At 46.4% G+C, this 18,337-nt stretch overlaps 1 protein-coding gene across 2 annotated transcripts in view; it reads left to right on the top strand.

The window, feature by feature from the left end:
* Positions 1 to 7,682: 7,682 nt before the first annotated feature.
* SHROOM3 (shroom family member 3) overlaps positions 7,683 to 18,337 on the top strand; it is a 69,793-nt gene continuing 59,138 nt past the window's right edge. For both annotated transcript variants that reach the window (XM_071431237.1, XM_071431236.1), the window contains exon 1: positions 7,683 to 7,863. The gene's annotated coding sequence lies outside the window, so the exon portion shown is untranslated. The remainder of the gene's footprint in view (positions 7,864 to 18,337) is intronic.

Genomic DNA, 18,337 nt, shown 5'->3' with positions numbered 1-18,337 from the left:
TTTCCACTGGCCTCATCAAGATTTGGAGCTGTTTGGTGTTCTGCGGGTGAGTGATAGAGGATTCTGAATCCAAGGTGTTTGGGTCTGGAATTTGTGTTGTTTGTTTTTTTTTAAACCTTAATAGAAATGCTACCTATGTCTTTTGCTGTGGCCATGTTCAGTTTCTTTCTGTGCCAGTTAAGTGATAGCTGGTATCACTTTATGGAGAGCTCTGTCCTCAAGCTCCACACTGGAGAAAAGAAGTCTGGGTAAAGATCAGCACAGCACTGTCCTGCTCTCTGGGCTGTACTTTGTACTTATGCTGACTCTCTTTGGTTGTTTAACTAAAACATCTTTAGGCAACCTTACAGCAAATTTTGAATATTCATGTACAGAACTGTTACATGGTTTGTGCACCCACTGGGAGAGGATTTGCAAAAGGAGTTCATTGCAATTTGACTGTTTTCCAAAAATACCTTTTGGATTTGGTTTTTACTTTAAGCCTATGTAGATTGTAATCCAAATGTTTAATTCAAGCTACTTTAGCAAAACTGTGGAAACAGAACCTGTTTGTTTTGCAATGCAATAGTTTCTCTGCATTTTTTATATTCCCAACACCTTTCCACCTATTTTTCCCTCTTTGAAGAAATGCAAAGTGTTTTGATGCTTTTCTGGATTGAATTACTATAGTGAACATGAGAAAAATTGGTTGGGAGTCTTTCATTGCTTCATTCATCACCAATAGAAGGATCAAGCACATTAACTTTTAGAGGTATTACATTCACATACCATCCCCTTGCCAAGGTACTTTGAATCCATTGTGCACATTTAAAGCTCAGTGATAATCCATATGTTTAGAACTGGAAAATTGCAATTAAGCGCTAAGAGCCCAGCCTTCAGGTAATTTGACCCAGTCCCAGCTCACCCTGCAGTGCTGGCATGAAAGCAGCAAAAATCAGGAAATGTGAGGTCCTGACTGCTCCCTGGGCAGTGGGTCACAAGTTTCTTTGAATTCACCCCATCACCACAAGTGGCCAGACTCAGCACACAGGTCAGGGTAGAAGAAGAGATTTCGTCTCCAGTTCTAGAAGGTAAGAAGAGATAAAATGGTTGGCTGGAGATCTGCAGTACTACATCATCTGAAAATAAAGTATTTTTGAAATGCGTGTGGTGATGATTCTTGTAAACTTGCCATAATGATTGAATGAAATGGATTACAGTTGCTTGCTGCAAGTACCAGTAGTTTGAATACTCCCTGACCTGTTTGTAACCTGAGTTTTTCAGTGCTCTCAGTATTAACAGAAACTCTTCCTTATGGGGTGACACAAACTTCCACAGACATGGACTTTACTCCTTACAAGTCATATACAAACAACAGCAAAGTCTGCTTGGTGTATGTGCTTCTGGCTCTCTGTAGAGCATATTCCAGGTCAGCATGTTTTTGAGGGTTTAGCTGTTTGTTTTCCAAATGGAAACCTGAGAAGTTCTCTGTAACTGTGTGGTGCTGACGCCAACCATCATACCAGACAGAAAGCACACATTTTTTAAATCATATGTATTGTGCCATAGCCCACACAGCATACTCAGATTGCTATTTAATCTTGGTTTTTTTTTCAGGACAAAGGTAAGCTTTTCGTACTTAAAGGGTGAGCCTCTCCATGTGTTACTAAGCAAAAGTAGATGTTACAACACCTTGCAGGTCTGCAGACTGGCTGATGCAATGATGTGGTACTTCCCTTGGAATGTCACAACTGATGTGTCATCATCAGTCTTCATCAACTCAGGTTTGATTGATCAGTGTAATGGAGGGACAAGGTGGGAATAGTTTGAAAGAAGGGAATGTGAAGGCAAAATTAGGGAAAATTCAGGGCAAGATAAAAGGCTACAATAAGTAACAGTAAGAAAAATGATCTATCTCAGATGACCAGCACCAGAGTATTTAGTACATGAGCACCACAGTCTGCCTCTCACTCCTGTGCAAATGTCCTGCTGTTCCCAGGGAGGAACTTGCGGGAGGAGAGACATGAAGCTGTGAATTTATACACTTTCTGCTTCCTTGCTCACAGACTTAGAGTAGGGCAGAGGCAGAGAATGCCCTAATGAGCCCCAGTGTTAAGTAAATCCTGTGCCTATTCCCTAAGAGGATCTTTATTTGGGAGATAAATGCTGAACAGTTTTCACGGATGCTCTCTAGCTGCATTTTGTTTGTCTTGTCCCCAGCTCAGAAGCTCTCAGTGACAGTTTTCAAATGTTCCATTTTCTCTGCTTCTTTAGCACAGCTGCTCACACCTCCCTTGTTTCAAAGGCTGTTCCCAAAGCCAGGTCCTGCCTCTCTGCCCATTCCTCACTGGTTTTGCCCATTCATTTCCAGGACAATGGACTCAGATATGTGTGTTCATTCCTGTACACCTCAGGCCTGCAGCTGGTGTGCTCTGAGGGGCCTTGCTGATGCTCACTCCATCGTGCTGAGGCCAGAAGCAGCCGGAGCAGGAGCTGCTCTGCAGCCCAGGGAGTGACTCAGAGTGTCTCAACCACTGCTGGCGACAAATGTCTCTCACCATGGGCATGACAACAACCAGTTTCATCAGGCCTGAGGAATTCACAGGCTGATGCTGGGGAGGTCGCTTTGCTCAGGGTTTGCCCATTTGGAGCAGTCGGTGTGAATCACAATGGGAAACTGGAGAGACCAGTTTGCTGGATTTTGTAGCAGGAGGCTGGCCTACTGTTCTCAGCAAACTGCCTTACAGAGGTTTTGATACTCAGTTGATCTTTAACCAGGTGGAGAAAAAGCTGTTTGAAAGATACAGCTACAAAAGAAGTAAGACTTAGCTGGTTTGTTGTGAAATACATCATTATTTCCAACCTGGTTTATTTTCTGTTGCTTCCTCTCCAACTGCAGTATCCAAGCAGAGTTGGATGCAATTACAAAAAAGTCCTTTTCAGTTCTATCAGTCTGATCTAATTGTGTTGTGCATGCCCTCATCAGCTGAAGATAAGGCTCAAACCACGGGCAGGGCCTTGTGTGCTTTACAGCCCCTACAGTGGCCTGGAGCAGTTGCCAAAAATAGGCTTTAGCGCAGGTCAGTGGGCAGGAATGGCTGCGGGAGCATCACACTGTTTACATGGCTGGACATGCAGCCTGTCCCTAACAGCGGCAATTAAGGCAGCCAGGCGTGGTGGCACATGGGGCTGTGCCACCAAGGGGACCCTGGCTGCAGGGGACAAGTCCCACACAGCCTTTCCAGCACAAACACTGCCCAGCCAAAGCCTCCCACAGGTCACTCCTCAGCACTGCAGCTGCAGGGCAGGCACATGGCACAGCCCGTGCAGTCCTTGTTCAGGGGACAGTGCTCTGCAGAGGGACCCAGCTTCAGGCTGGGTTAATTAATGCAAAGCTTTATTAATATTTGCTGGTGGAACAGCTGTGAAAAATGTTCTGCAGAGAATTAACAGGGTTTTAGGCCCTTGTTCTGCCCATACCAATGTGCAAGGGCCCTGCAGATCTCTTCCAGGGTGTTGTTTTCAGGGCTCAGGCCAGCACAGATTGGGATGTGATGTTGACACTTGCGTTTGCAGAGCCAGTGAGACTGGACAAAGCATAAATCTCAAACTAGCTGTGATTTGCAGCAAAGCTGCTTGCTCCGTGATGCACATGTGTGCTCTTAGCATTTATCCAGTCATTCTGACACCAGTGACTGCAAGAAGCCTGTTCAAGTATTATTTATGTGGTGTACACAATATTGTAGTGAAGATCAGTATGCAAGGTGGTTGATTTTCTGCTTTCAGTGGTAGTGGTTTGTGTCTGCCTCAGGCTTAGCAGTGCCTGCAATTCTTTTCCTTCTCAAAGAACCTCAGACTAAAAATACAAGTCAAATAAAGGAGGAGTGGGGATAGAAAACATCCTCCTTTTCCTGTTGTGCTAAAAAACTGTACAAAAAGGAAGGATTAAGTTTATCCTTGGCTATGACCATAATCTGCATGTTTGTTTTCATGCTTCCCTACAGATTCCCTGCATCACTTGGGTTATTTGGTAATTCTCTTGGTACATCCCTGGCCCTGGGCCCCCTTGCCTGAATGATGAGACCTGGGGGAGGTGCTGGGAGTGAGAAGGTGCTGGGCTGCGTGGGCCTCCCAGGGCCAGGGCTGTGTTTTCAGACAGATCTGGTTCTAATCAACTCCTTTAACACCTCAGTGGCAAGATCAGGAATTAAACCCAGACATCCTGAATACTTGCACTTAGGCCATAGCTGCAGAGTTGTTCTTGGTTTGGCAGCAAATTACTATAACTGAGGCTTTAGGAAAAAGTACAGGAGAAAAGTCTTGCACTCCACCTGATAAATGACCCTATGGAGGTGTGGAAGAGCAGGAGGAAGATGTCAGCAAAGCTGACATCTGCGGCTCAGAGCTGATTCAAGCCCATGGAAATCTGTGGAAAGATTCCCACAGACTCCAAAAGGCTTTGGCTTAGACCCTCACTGAGCAGTGATTTCCCTCATTGACTGGGAGAAAATGGGCTATTCCTGGAGAGAGGGGAAGCTGCTGGCATTTTTACAAAAAGACAAGTGCCAACACAATTCTTCAAAGAAGTCTGTCCACTAATCCTTTCCTCTTATGACACTAATGTAATTTTGTGCCGTATTTGACAGTGTGCCAAAAAATTGCATCAAATAAATCCGAGTTTTGTGAATGAAATGAATGAGAATTGGTGCTGGCCCACGCCCCGCTCTGCAGCAGCGCAGCAGTGCCTTCCCAAAGAGCTGCTCTGCGGTGTGCTTGGGTTTGTTCCGTACTGATGGCTGGGGAAATGGCAGAAAGGAAGGCTTCATGCACATGGAATGTTGAACTGACAGCTTAGAGGCCAAAGCTGGCATCCGAGGGCTGCCAGGGTGGTCTGTGTCTAGCGCTGGTTTCTGTTTGTTGTGAGCTCCTCCTCGGCTTTCCAGCGTGCCCCTGCTCATGTCTCCTTGTGTCTCAGCTCTTTCAAAGTGCATCCTTTTATCACTGAAAAAATGAGCCTTTGCTTGGGGCTGCAGCTCCTCACGTAATGCCAATGGGTGTGACCAGCCAAAGCCTGCCAGGGGCCTCACCCACTGTTTGGATGGGATTTCCGAGCCCTGTACACCCTGGTAAGGAAAGGCCTTAACAATTCCTTGTGTCTTGGATCAAACTGGTCAGTCTTAAATATCTCAAGCATCAGTATTTTCATAGATGAGTTTCCCATGCATTCACTGAAATGTTTGCAGTCCCTGCCTCATTAGGAAGGGACAGACAGCTGAGAGGGGAACAGAATTTAACTTTTAAATTCCTGGCAAATCCTTACTGTCTAGGATTTAATTAGCTACAGCTCAGGAATGATAGGGTTTTAGTAAATGTAAGGGAGATCTAGATACAATTTTTGGATAAAAGCTTTTAGGTCACTGGGCAAATGCCTTGGAAAGAAATAAATGCCAGCCGCCATGATGTGTTATGGTTGCTGGGATGTTACAGACTGACCCCCCAGCTGAAGCTGCATTAGAAACCCAGGAATTTCCAGCGACTGCCATTCCAATTAGCTGCTCCTCTCACCCTGTACCTGTGGATTAGTTTGCCTTCTTCAGGCAATAATCAGCCTGGGGTTGTATTTGTCAGCAAGTGACTCTGGAAAAGCTGGGAAATCTCTGCCAGTGCCATACAAAGTACATTTATAGCATGAATCTCCTTTTTTTGGAATTTCCCAAGGATTAGGTTGGAGCTGGATCAGATCACAATAATATGGAAACTCAGACAAACAAGCATGTGTTCTCCCAGCACTCCACACATTGTTCACTATCTGGGATGGTCTGGAGGTGACCTTTAGTCCACAGGGCAAATACTTGGACTGGACAGGGGTTCTGGTTACCTGTCCAGGTGCAGAGGGGTGCAGGGTGATACCTTCACTGGGCAGCTGCAGGGAAAGCTGAGAATAGCTGCATTTCATCATCCCTGTGCTGTAAAGGAGCTGCAGTTGCATGGGAGCTGACTATAAATACAGATTTATAAGGGGTTTCTTGCTTGGGTGGCATTGATGTGGACAGATGTACATGTGTACCCAGCCACAGCCAGGTTGAATATTTCGTTGCTCAGCTACTAATTTAAAGTCATTTCACAAAATCTTTTCCTTGCTTTTCCTGCTTGGTCCAAGGTTTCCTCTGCAAGGGAGGTAGGGTCGGGAGAGGTTAATGAACACTGATGTAATCCTACTGATATAAATTGTGTTTGCCTGGATTTACTTCAGCAAAACAGATGTTAGGGTGTAGTGATTACTGTAACTCCTTTACGTTTTTTATGAATGGGCTTGTACAGGTCATCCAAATCCCTTGGAATTGCTTCTCCCTTAGGGCTGGATACATGGAATATCTCAGGCAAAAGAACAATGAAGAGCAGACACTGCACAGACAGTATCAAATGCTCTTTTATATGCACAACTCTTCCTGTGTGTAGTGCAAAGCAGCCTGAATAACTCACCCAAACACAGATGGACAAAGAATATAGAACTTTTTTTTTCCTAATCCCCCTTTCTTCAGCTTCCTGCCTGACTTTGGCATTAGAAGGGAGGCAGGGCTGATCTTCAGTGCATGTATGTAAAACATTTTTAGGTATGTTATACCTGCATAATGAACCATAACTTTTTTTTTCCTATTGAGAATGTGTAAGGAAATGAAAATCAGAAATAGTGGTTAAAAAATGCATGTTTCAGGAGCTGAAAAGAGACTCAGCTCCAAGTTACCACTTAGGCTTTTGTGTTTACCAGGCTTTTGAAAACGATTACTATTGTCAGGTGAAATGTCAGGGGGTGAGTGAAGGCATTCAAAAACGTAACTGTGTGGAAGAGGATGATGTATTTCCTTTACTTGAAGTCAAGGGGACATTGGAGTAGAGAAAATGTGGTGAACAGTAGGGTTGAGACTGTGAATGTTCTGGTTTTACAGCTGGCCTGGAAAAGAGAACTATTTAGGGTTAAATGGAAATGCAATTGTGTGTTCTGTTTGGCCTGAAATGAACCATTTTGCTCCTGGTAGGAAAAGCATGTTAATTTAATACATTTAATGTATATTTAATGTAGGTTTTCAGTTTTCTCTCGGATGTTAGCTTAGTTGGGTATAGAGCACCTGAACCTCCCATGCTGCATTAGGCTGACTTCCTCAGTAGCAGGATGGGTCCAGTGCATTGAGGGCCATGTGCTTTTCTGGGATTATTTCCATGGACTTCATCCAGTTTCCAGAGCCTTCTTCTGTGTCATCTTTTTCAGCCCTGCAGTCGATTGCTGAACCCCAATTTAGGGGCCAGTGAGCAACCGGAACCAACATCCCTACTGCACCTCTCCTCCGCCGTGTTTATCCCCCACCCTTATCCCAGTTACATTGTTCATTAGCAATGTGAGGGGTGAACTTTGAGAGAAACAATAGATAGTTCCTGGCTGGCTGAAAACACTTTTTCCTTGGATATAGTTTCTTTTCTCCTCTCTCCCCGCAAAGCCCAGTGTTAATTACAAGAGGGGCCAAGCCCAAACCTGCGGGGAGCCGGGGCAGAGCTGACTGGCACTTTCACTCAGCACATTCCCCCTTTCCTCACGGTCTCTGCTCCTGTCTGTCAGGCCTGCTGACGACTGCCGGGTAGGAGGGCAGTAATCCGAGCTGCCTGTGCCGAGCCAACCTCCTGCTTTTTCCTGCGGGATTAGTGCCGAGGTGCCTGCGTGCCCAGCACCTGTACCCGCAGCTCGTTATCGCGCTGCCTGCGCGCCGCGGCTCCGCGCTCCCGGGCGCTGCTGCCCTTCCTTCCCCGCTGCTTCCTCCCTTCCCCGCTGCCGGCCCCGCGCTCCCCTCGGGCGGGATGGAGATCCCGAGCCTGCCTCCGAGGGCTCCAAAGGTAAGCGGCCTCTGCGCGGCTCCGTGCCGGGCCGGCAGCTGCACCGCGCCGCGGGGCTGGGGAGAACGGAGGGCGGGAGTTTTAGGGACTCTCTCTGTCCTGAACCTCACAGGCATCGTAAAGTTCAGAGCAAACGAGTGTTCGTGCAGTGCCGGGGGGGGGGGGCATTTTTCAGGCGCTGTTTTAAGCGATCTCCCAGCAAACCGGGAGCCGGGTGCTGTGCCGGCACTCAGGGTCTGTCACTGGGAGGCTGTTGTGCAATCTAAGCAAAGCTCTCAGACTTCAGGCTAGAAAAGTGCCAGGAGCTCACAGGAGAGGTGAACTTGGGAGAGCCTCCAGAGCTGTGCAGCATGTTGCCATCCTCACCCTCGGTGTCCAAGGGTGATATCAATGCCATGCACTTGGGATGCTGAGTCTTCGCCATCAGGGGCCCTGACTCATATCCACACCATGATTTCTAGGGTGCAGTTTGCAGTTTCATAGTCTAGAAGAATCCATGCTCAAGTTCGTGGCACTCTTCTTGGCCTTCACCTTTTATAAGTTGAGAGTCATTTAAAGTGGGTGGCAAACCAGGCACGAACTTTACATCACTGCTGGACAGAGATGGACCAGCCCCACAATCTGGGATATGCTCTCGTTTGAACATTGCAGGGAGCAGAGAGAGAACGTGAAAGAGGGTGGTTCATGAGAGATTGTGATTAGTACAGCTCCAGTGCTGGCAATCACTGTAGCTCCAGGTGGCCCTGCACAAATTTGCATTCTTTGGAGAACCTGAGGTATGTTGTACACACACCTATCCGCCCTTCTAGATTGGTCATGAATCATAAAACTAAGTTCATTGAACTTGGATTTGATTTTGAGTATTTCCTGACATATGAACTCCTTTAGTAAACCCATTAAAACTAATCTTTAAACTCATTAGCTGCTTCATTGCTATTAGGATATCTTTAGTTTGAAGTTTGTTTGGGGTTGTTTTATCTTTGAGTATGGGCCAAAGCTTTAGCTGTGCACTTCAAGGGAAATTGTAACTGTTTTTTTCATCTAAACTGTGTTGATCCACTGTGCTTACGGAAAGTTGGCAGTGCAGGTTGTAGTGGTGCTAGTGGAATACTGGGACAAAACTAGTGGGCATGGGAGTATCCCTAAAGATTCCTGAGACAGTGGAGCTGACAAGGATCCAGAGCATGAAGGAAGAGGTTGTTTCACAGCACAGATCCCACCACCCTGCTGCCTGGCCTGATGCCTACAGGAGTGTGCATGTTCCCAGGCTGCAGCAATGAGAGGAACCTTCCATCTGAAATTTGAAGAGATGCCTGAATTAAAGAGATTGGGTGGTCACCCCGTTCAAGCAAATTGAAAAAATTCATCTCAGGCTGATGCTACTGTTTTCTCTGGTGTGCTATACTGTGTTAAAGAGAAGTCTTTTGGATGCCTTCAAAGGGCTAAAGGCAATACCTCATAGAAACCCAAGTGGCTGAAGAATTACCAGATATTAGCATTTACCTCAGTCGCCAAAGCTTGGACGTTTCTTTCTGCCTTTCATAAATTACAGCCTGCAGGGACCATTTAGTAATAAATCGTAGCAACTTGGCTTTTAGAGGGCAACCCATGTACAGAGGCACTTCAGGGCTGTGCCAGCATCTCCTTTGTTCAATAAAAGTAACAGCAGGCATTTGATTAACGACTGATAGAAAAGACAGGGAGGGAGAAACATAGCAAAGATTAAAGAAAGAAAGAGCCACCTGGAAACTTCATTCCTCCTTTATTTCCAACTTAAGCTCGTAAATACCAAATCTAAACCATTGTGTGTGTGAGAGGGAGGGAGAATTTCCTGCATGCCTGCACAGAAAAGACTGCACATGCAGCCATCCGAATGACTTTTAGCAGAAGTCAGATTCTTTCCTCCAACTTAAGGCTTACTCCATGTCTGCACTGGAAAAAAAAGGAACTAGAAAATGACATTATCTCCCGGTGCTCTGGGAGGGGAGAGCATTTAGGAGGGTCAGGCGAGTCCCATGCCTGAAGCAGAGTGGCACTGGCTTTGGGCTGAGCCTGCCCGGGAGCAGGGAGCACATTTCCCAGGCTGCCTCGGAGCAGCCCTGCAGCTCGGCACAATGCGATGGCCAGCTGCACACGGCCGGCCCACGGCATCTGCCCCTTTGTCTCCATCATCCTTGCTGTAACACCCCCCAGGAAAAGGAAAACCCGGTGACTCTGGCAGCCAAATGCAAATTAGCCCTGAAGAGCCCCGTCCTGTGTGATCAGCAAGCGACAGGCAAATCGCATTCAGATTCCTCACTGCAGAGCCAGCCCGGCCGTTGTTTGGGTGTAGGAGACCAGAACGCTGCCATTAAGTGTCCAACGGGAGCCAGGGTGCATTTTCCTCAGCCTGCCTGTGCCCTGGGAGCTGGGAGAGCTTTGCTGGGAGTCACAGGCACGCTTTGGTTCCCAGGCGGGATTTGCAGGGCACAAAAGAGGAAGTCTGGGACTGTGAACTCCCTGGGAATGGGGAGTTCAACCCTCAACAACGTTTTGCATACTTTGGGGGCTCTTGCAGGTAATCTTGCCCTACTGCAGCCTAGATGGACCAGCAAGGCAGAATGTTGTACCTGTACCAACCAGTACAGTTGGCTGCTGCATTTGGTGTCCCTTTTCTATACATTTGGACATCTCTGCTTCTTAAATTGTGCTTTTCCCCACCTGCCACTTCTCTTAGTGCATCTTTACATTGGTTTCTCTCTGCTCACTTTCTCTCACGTTTCTCAGCTGTTTGTAACACCTGTTGGACAGTGAATCCTTTCTGGCCGTGGCCTTGGCTCTGAACTGTGCTCTCCTCAAGTGGTTAGGATGCAATGATGTCTTTGCAGCAAAGAGGATGTCTCTGCCTCGGTCCAGCCCTCCCCACCTCGAGCCCTTATCCTGAAGGCTGCTGCCCCCTCCCTCCAGGGAGCAGGAAAATGCCCAGCCCTGCATCAGGGTCTGAATCAGGCCCTTCGGTGCTGTTTTCTCACTCCCAATCAGATCACTACAAGGACGCAGGAACAGACAATGTCTAGGACCAAGCCTCTGGTCAACAAATCACATTCTCCCAGTCAGTGAAACTCTCAAAGTACCGAAATCCCGCATCCCGACAGGATTTGTGGTCCTGCTGCTTCTCACATGCCGGCACGGGCACCTCGGGAGAGGAGAGGAGAGGGCGGCGCAGTGTCCCGGGGACCAGCCGCCCTGCGCCGGGGCCGCGTCCCGCCGGAATGCAGAGAATGCGAATGGCATGCTTGAGTGGACAGCTTCAGAGCCGGGCGCAGAGATGGCTCTCCTGCCATCTGTTGTGAGCCCCGCGGGCCCATAGCAACAGCGGCTCAGGAATGGGGCTGCTGCTTCTTTTTTGTAAAGAAATTCTTCCCGAGCCTCTTCCCCGCTCCTGCATGCGCACACTCATGAATAAGCGGGAACGGGGGCTGGGATTCCTGCTCCGGAGTGATGCCTGCTGAAGGAGAAAGGGCCTTGTAGAGCTCAGCTTGCGTTTGGTTTGGGGAGGCGTTTTCCTTTCTGTGCTAGGACATGAGCCCATGTGTGTAATTTATTGTTAATTGCTGTAGGGGGATAGAATATAAGTAAATAAATGTAGTATAGAAAGTAATCTTACCCCCTAAAGAGTTGCAGCTGACCCAATTATTAACGATTAGGAGCAAGCCTGACTTTAACAGGCCACAGCTATAGCCAATAATAAGAAGAGTGTTATAGAAGAGTGGGCTGGTTGGTTGATTGGGGGGGGGGGGGGGGGGAAAAATCTGGAGTCACTTGGCTGCTGTGTGAAGAAGGAAGAGTCAGTGCTTAGAGGAGCTGCCTATGAGAAACTTCAAGGAGGTACAAAACTCTAGCACTGTGGAACCTTTGCAATATAATGACAATAGAGCTCTTGCAATATAATGAAAACAAATTGCCAAAATCTTGTTCTATTCAAATCAAGTGTGAACCTGTGTTTGCCATGAGGTCAGTAAAATCTCCAGTGGATGTACAAGCACTCCATTGTCCTCGATGAAACAGAGATCACTTTTGCCTTGTTATTTCAAATACCAAGGTTATAACTGATGTAAATAATCCCAGTGGACTGATTTGTTGTGCCCATCATTTTCTTCTGGCCCTGTAGCTCTTCTGTTGTGGCTGAGGGGTTTTGCTGCATCATGAAGTGGTGGGACTGGATTCTCTGAGGTTACAGGTAGGTCAGCTTCACTGGTAGTACTGAGAGATGCCAACTTGTGTTCCAGGGAAGATTTTGCCACATAAGAACTCTGTCTCCTGTTCACCAGTGTGAGGTGGTATGCCATGGGGAAGGGTTAGTGCTGAAAGAGCCTTTATCCTGTCAGCAGGGGCAGGAACAGACTGTCTGTCAGTCTGTCTGAATGGTTTAACTCCTTCCTTTCCTCTGGAAATTCTCTTCTGAAATGCAGATTTCTTTTCTCCCCATACCTTAACCTTTTTTTTCCTGCTGTCAAGCAGCTGAGGCCTCATTCCTGCACATTGCTCAACCTCTCGCTGTGACTCAGCAAAGTGGATTGTATTTAAGTGTTTTAATTCCTTTAAGATGAGGACTTGTAAGTTGCAAATTTACATGAGTGTTTGAAGAGGCTTGACGTGAGATGTTCAGAAGTTAGGGGTATTTAACTCTCCCAGACACTATATTGGTTTCTTTAGTATTCTTTTAGTATTTTATTTCTATGCCTAACAGCATGCAACAAATACCAAAATTTGCAGAGAATCCCCCATGGAAAAGAGAGAATCACAGAACTGGCAGTTTCATGTCCTTTGAAAGGAGATGTCATGAAGCAGAGAGGAGAGGAAACTCAGATCCCCAGTGCTCAGGGCTGTGTTTGAAGCTGGGCACACAGCTACAGTGGCTTGATCACAGGGAGCAGGGTATAATTTCAGTGAAAGCTGATATGTACAGGGAGGAGGGATAAAACTCTCCCTATTACAGGTATTTATTATCACTTGACAGCTGTCAGTTTGCAGTAGGGGGTTTGCCTTCCTGTCAGCTCTCTGAGAACCAGGTATATTTGCCCAAGGTTGTGGGGAAGGATAGAAATCCTGCTTTCAAGCATGGGTATCATTTAACCGTGATAAGAAGGCAGGTAAGCATTTCTTCTGAAAGACGGCTGTGGAGAACAGGGGAGCCAAGTCTTTCTGGCCCTACCCAGATGGGAAAAAACAAGTCATTAAAATCTGATACCTACCTGCTTTTAATGAGAGAAATGTTGTTCGAAGAAATAATCTCAGTCCTATCACCACCGAACTATTTTCAGGAGCCATTAGCCTTTCACCTCCTCATATGTTTTATCTCTTACTTTTGATCTCATTCAGGGAAAACGGCAGTGCTGCTGCAACCAGAGATTTGGGCTTTAATCAGGAGCTTACTCAGTCATAGCCATGCTCTTTGCAGCCATCCTTCCCAGTAAATGACCCCCAAAAAACCATGGGGAATGGGGTGGGGAAAACAGCAATTAAAATCAAGCACTTGGTGTCTTTAGTCACATTTAGTTCTTCACTGAACCAATATGGGTGTTCTTATGGGTTCTGCAGTGCTCCCTTCCTTTTTAGCCTCTTCTCCCTTGCCAGGAACTCTTGCACAGCTGCTGGGGGCAGGGGACTGTGAGCTGCCAGCCTGAACTACAGGCACGAGGCAGTTGGGTTTTTGGCTGGAAAAAGCAAAGAGCAAGAGCCAGCTGTGGAGGGATGCTCTGACCTGCACCAAGCAGTCACAAACTCTGGCTGCATTTAACTGCACCTCAGTGTCAGGTTGTGTCTTTGCTGTGCTCTCTACTTGAAAGCTGTTCTAATGTAGAATAAGATCCTTGATCCAGGCATGGATGCTCCCACAATCCCCCAGCAGGAAGGGAACGAAGCTGAGTTGGGTGGTTTTGGTTTTGGACAGTGGGATCACTAAAGGAAAGCTGTAGATGACTGAGGGCTGTTAAGGTTCAGTCTCCTTCTCTCTCTTGAGTGTTTATCACACTTTTTGTTCTTTGTACCATTCAGAACAACATTTCAAAACAAAACCAGGAATGTAGGCTTGAGTCTGCTGAGACAAGTCTATGCCTTCTGCCTCATGTTGCCCAGGAGCCCACTTCTCCCTATAAAGTGCTGCTGCTGTTCCTACACTGCAACACACCTCCAGAATTATCAATGTTCTTCAGTATTTTCTGCCTCAGCTCCAACATGTTGCATTGGATATTCTTTGATGTCAGTTTTTTTCCTTGCATCTGTTAAATTCAGACTGGGATCCATTTTAGTGCCAGCCCAGTTTTATTTCAAAAGTTATCCATCATCAGTATGTGAAGATAAAGAGAAATAAGTGAAAGAAGAAGGTCAATTCTGAATGAGATATAAGACCTACACATTTATTTCTGTGCTGCTTGTCCATATTTATTTCTTCTCTTTATCTGTGGGCATCAAAAGCACCCAAAAAATGCCAAGAATGCCACATCCATTGAAATTCTCCTGACGGGACATTCAGAGCAACCCACAGCAACAGCTGTACTGCCCATTTATCCTGAAGCAGAAAATTGTACATGGCCCGGGACAATGGCCGACGTCACTGACCGACACGGGGGGCCACGTCTCTGTCACGGTGGGAACGCTCCCTGCGCTCCCCTGGGCTGTTTGTGTGCACAAGAATCATGCTTATCATATTGCTGTAACACAGCACTTTGCATCTAATTTAAGCAATACTGAGCCTTTTGTTTGTCTCACGAGGTCTAACCCGGGGACAAAAGCCGTGGTCCAGCCTGAAGGTTATGAAACGTTAGCAGACATTCATGGTCACATATACACGCTCCGTCAGAGGAATTTATGGCCATTACCATGTTCTCTAATGAGTACAAAATGAGACCATTACATATTCACATAATTAGTTTGACAGATTTTCATTTAAATATAAAAAGACTTCTAGTCTTCAGAGAACAAAAGGAGGGGTTTGTTTCCAGGGCAGTTTTTGACTCGGCTTTGCTGGAGCTGGAGGTTGGGAGTGACAACTGAGGGGAGACAATTTAGTGTGAATAATTCTCAGCTTTTGATTTCATGTTGCCATTTCTTTGCTGCTTTTCCAGTTCCCCTGGAGCACCTCGAGGAGAGTTGTGTGATGGATCCTTTCAGGTGCAGCCAGGAAAGCCCAAGTGTCATTTTTTGTTCTTAGGTATTTGGGCATCAGAGAAAAAGATGTTGGTTTTTTTATTAATTTACTTAGAGTGATTTCTCTTTGGAAAGGTTAGCAACAGATTACCAGCTTGCTCTGTGCCTTTTCCCATGCCTCTTTCACACCTCTTTTACCTGTGGTAACTTGTCCTTCAGGTTATTTATCTTTTTGTATTTCAAATGCACTGTTGGCATCACTTCAGCTGTGGTTTTCCTGAATTGGTTGGGCTATGCAGCTTCTTCAGGCATTCATGGAGGAGCACTTGCTTAATTTCATGTCTGGGTTTTAGAGGCCACATATTGGCCTGGTCATCTCAGCACGATGAACACTACATGTGACACTTTCCAAGCAGGAATTCTTAAAAGTCAACATGAGGTGTCCTCCAAAGACCCATGCATGTACCCAGTGTATCCAAGCCCAAACTCCTTGGATTATGGTCGGTTTGGATTGCTTTAGGTTTGGGTGATACAACAGTATAATTGAGAAGTTCCTTTGGTTCATAGCGTGCGTCTGTGGGGCCACTCACCTTTGTGTAACCAGCCCATGTCCTTATCAGAGCTGACAGCGTTTGTTCCTACACAGGGGTTACATGCTGGGAGCCAGGACTAAGTGCACAGCTACTTTATTTACACATCCAAGTGCCTCTTGGATGATGCTGGTAAATTCCAGGACACTTGAGGTTCCCTGTGACATTTCAAAAAAGAGCTTTTGTGGGAGAAGATCTTGAGCAAAATCCACACAGGCTCGGTTCTGATACTTCCCAGCCCTCCCTTTAATTGGGGAAAGCTCAGGGCCCCCTTGTCCTTTGGCTTCCTGTGAATGTCCTGTCCTGGGATATGCCTGCCACACACTGTGCCCAGCTGAGAGTAGGGAAAACTTTATTCACAGTTAACATGTAACCACACTTTGGAAATAGAGCTGTGAACTCATAGAGAGCACAAAGCATTTTGGCACTTGCAGATGCTAAATCCTCAGAAGAGCCTTATGTTCATCACCTGAGAAACCCCCCTGCCTTGTTCTTCTGGGACATTGCTATGTAAAAAGTGATCTTTTGAAAAGTGACCAAGTGCAAATATAGTACATTTGTGTTTTTTTCAGGATCCAAGCATTTCATTCTGTGTTTTTTAGCTCTGTCTTCCTTAGTCTGGCATAGACTTTTAGAATGATGGCATGAGAAGTTGTTTGAGCTTAATGATGAATTAGTGCTATTGGAATTTGAACTGCTCTTGTTTTTCAAGTTATTCTTATCAGAGAGGCCTTGTTTCTGGAAGGGGAGCAGCAGCCGCTCTGTTCAGTAAAGCTGACAAAGCAGGAAATGATCACCAGCCCTTCACAAAATCCTAACTGAACATTTACTTAGAGCCACAGTGGGAGAGACCCAGACCCATAAATCAACCTATTAAACCTTCAGACATGAGTTTTTGGAACCTCCCAGGCATTTCTTTTTTCTGCTGCTCTTAAGAAGTCTTTTAAAGGCACAAGCTTCATGATGTCATTAAGGACATGAGCAAGTGATGTTGCTCCAGGCCTGGAATCAAGGCAGTGGGTGACCTTACCCTTCCAGGAGCAAATCCCAGTGACTTCAGCCCTGGCTGTTTATTAGACATAAGCACAAGCTGACATGGGATGCCAGTTTATCAGGCAGGAGAGGTGGTCCTTTCTGTGTAGAAGGGGTAGAATCCCCTGGACTGTTTCAAGAAGGTCTGTGCTGCCTTTTATAGCAAGGTGTGAAGGTTAAGCCTAGCCTGGGTGGCTGAGGGGATGCATCTATCCTGATCCATCTATCCAGAGCCAAGCTATCATCTTTTCACAGTCCAGTTCTGCACTGTGGAGGACAAGAGGCATTCTGGTGTGCCTGAAATGGAGCGCTTCAATAAGCCCTGTGTACAGTGTGAGTACGTGGGAACACCTCGTGCTCTGCAGAGACACAGCAGCCCTTCAAGGGAATGTTTAGGGGCAAAAAAAAAATACAAACTCTCAGCACTCAACATTTAAATTTGGGGGTAAGGCAGCTACTATTATTCCTCACTGTTTAATCCCTGTGGAAGATTTAAGGAAAGGATAATTAATATCTGCTGTTAAAAAATCAGCAGTATACTTCTTTCCTCATAGACAGCATTAAACTAAAGGCCTGTAGTTACATGTGTAAAGCCTGATTAGTAGGTGTGCAACTATTCGAGGGCCAGGATGCCTGGGTATCATTTCTGCCTGTGCCACATACTCACTGTGGGATGAGAGGCAAGGTGTTTATACTGCTGTGTATTTCCATTTCTCTGTGCAGGCAGTACATGTGACAGCCCTTCCTAAGGTGAGGGATGTTGTGAGGCTTGATTGCCATGTGTGGTGCACTTGGCAAAATACCCTGCACCACTCAAGGTATGAAAAGGCAATTAAAAAAAAAATACAAGGTCTTTCTCTCTAATTTTCAGAGGAATGTCTTTGTACTGGTTGCTGTAACCGCAGCCTGGATTTTCCTGCTAAGTAGATGGTGAGAACTGCTTCTTAGAAAAGAAAATACTGCCTTCCTCAGCTGCAGTCACCCAAGAATGAGCCTTTGGTAGCTAAAAAGAGGAACAGATTCTTCATCATTCTCCCTCCCATCCAAGGCTTGGAAGATGGGGCTCTGCTCACAGGCCCAGAGTATTCCTGCATCTTCCTGCTTCACCTCTGCCTCAGTGACTGAGTGGTTATTCTCTCTCTGGCATGGTGCTGCCACCATGAGCACTACAAATGTGGCTCATAATTCCAGTGCCTCTGAAAGTATGGATAATAGAGACCCCAGGTGCCTGTAGCTGTCCCTAAGTGTGAGAATATATAGGACACTGGTCTGCTCCTGTCATCCCAGTAGGCCCTTGGCTGAAAGTTTTGCTGCTTCACTTGAGCTCTCTGCTGGAAATCACTTTTAATTCCAGCACTTTGCTGTCCCTGAGGATTCTGCAGTGCTTCTAAGTGGAGTGTTCTCAGGGTTCCTCAGGAATCAAGAACACATGACAGAGAACCATAAAGGAGATACCATAAAGCAATTCTGCTGCAAAGGAGAGCCCAGAGAAACTCAGCGTTGTGCCGTGCTTTATATCTTTGCAGTTGAAGACAAATCATATCTTCCAAGGGGCTGGAAGTTCCTGGTGTGGGAATGTGTATGGGTGGGTGCGGGCCCATGAATGGCTTCAGAGTGAACCAAAAGGGAGCTGTGCTGAGACAAAATCAGTGAGGAACAATGTGGAGTTGGGTTTTGCTCTGCAAACTGCCCATTTGTGTCTTGGGGTGTTTTGTTCATTATAT

This window comes from Agelaius tricolor, unplaced genomic scaffold (assembly GCF_023055355.1).
Source record: "Agelaius tricolor isolate 1412-34295 unplaced genomic scaffold, bAgeTri1.0.p SCAF_8, whole genome shotgun sequence".
Classification (NCBI taxonomy): domain Eukaryota; kingdom Metazoa; phylum Chordata; class Aves; order Passeriformes; family Icteridae; genus Agelaius; species Agelaius tricolor.
The sequence above is the reverse complement of the archived record's forward strand: the minus strand, read 5'-3'. Positions and strand labels throughout refer to the sequence as shown.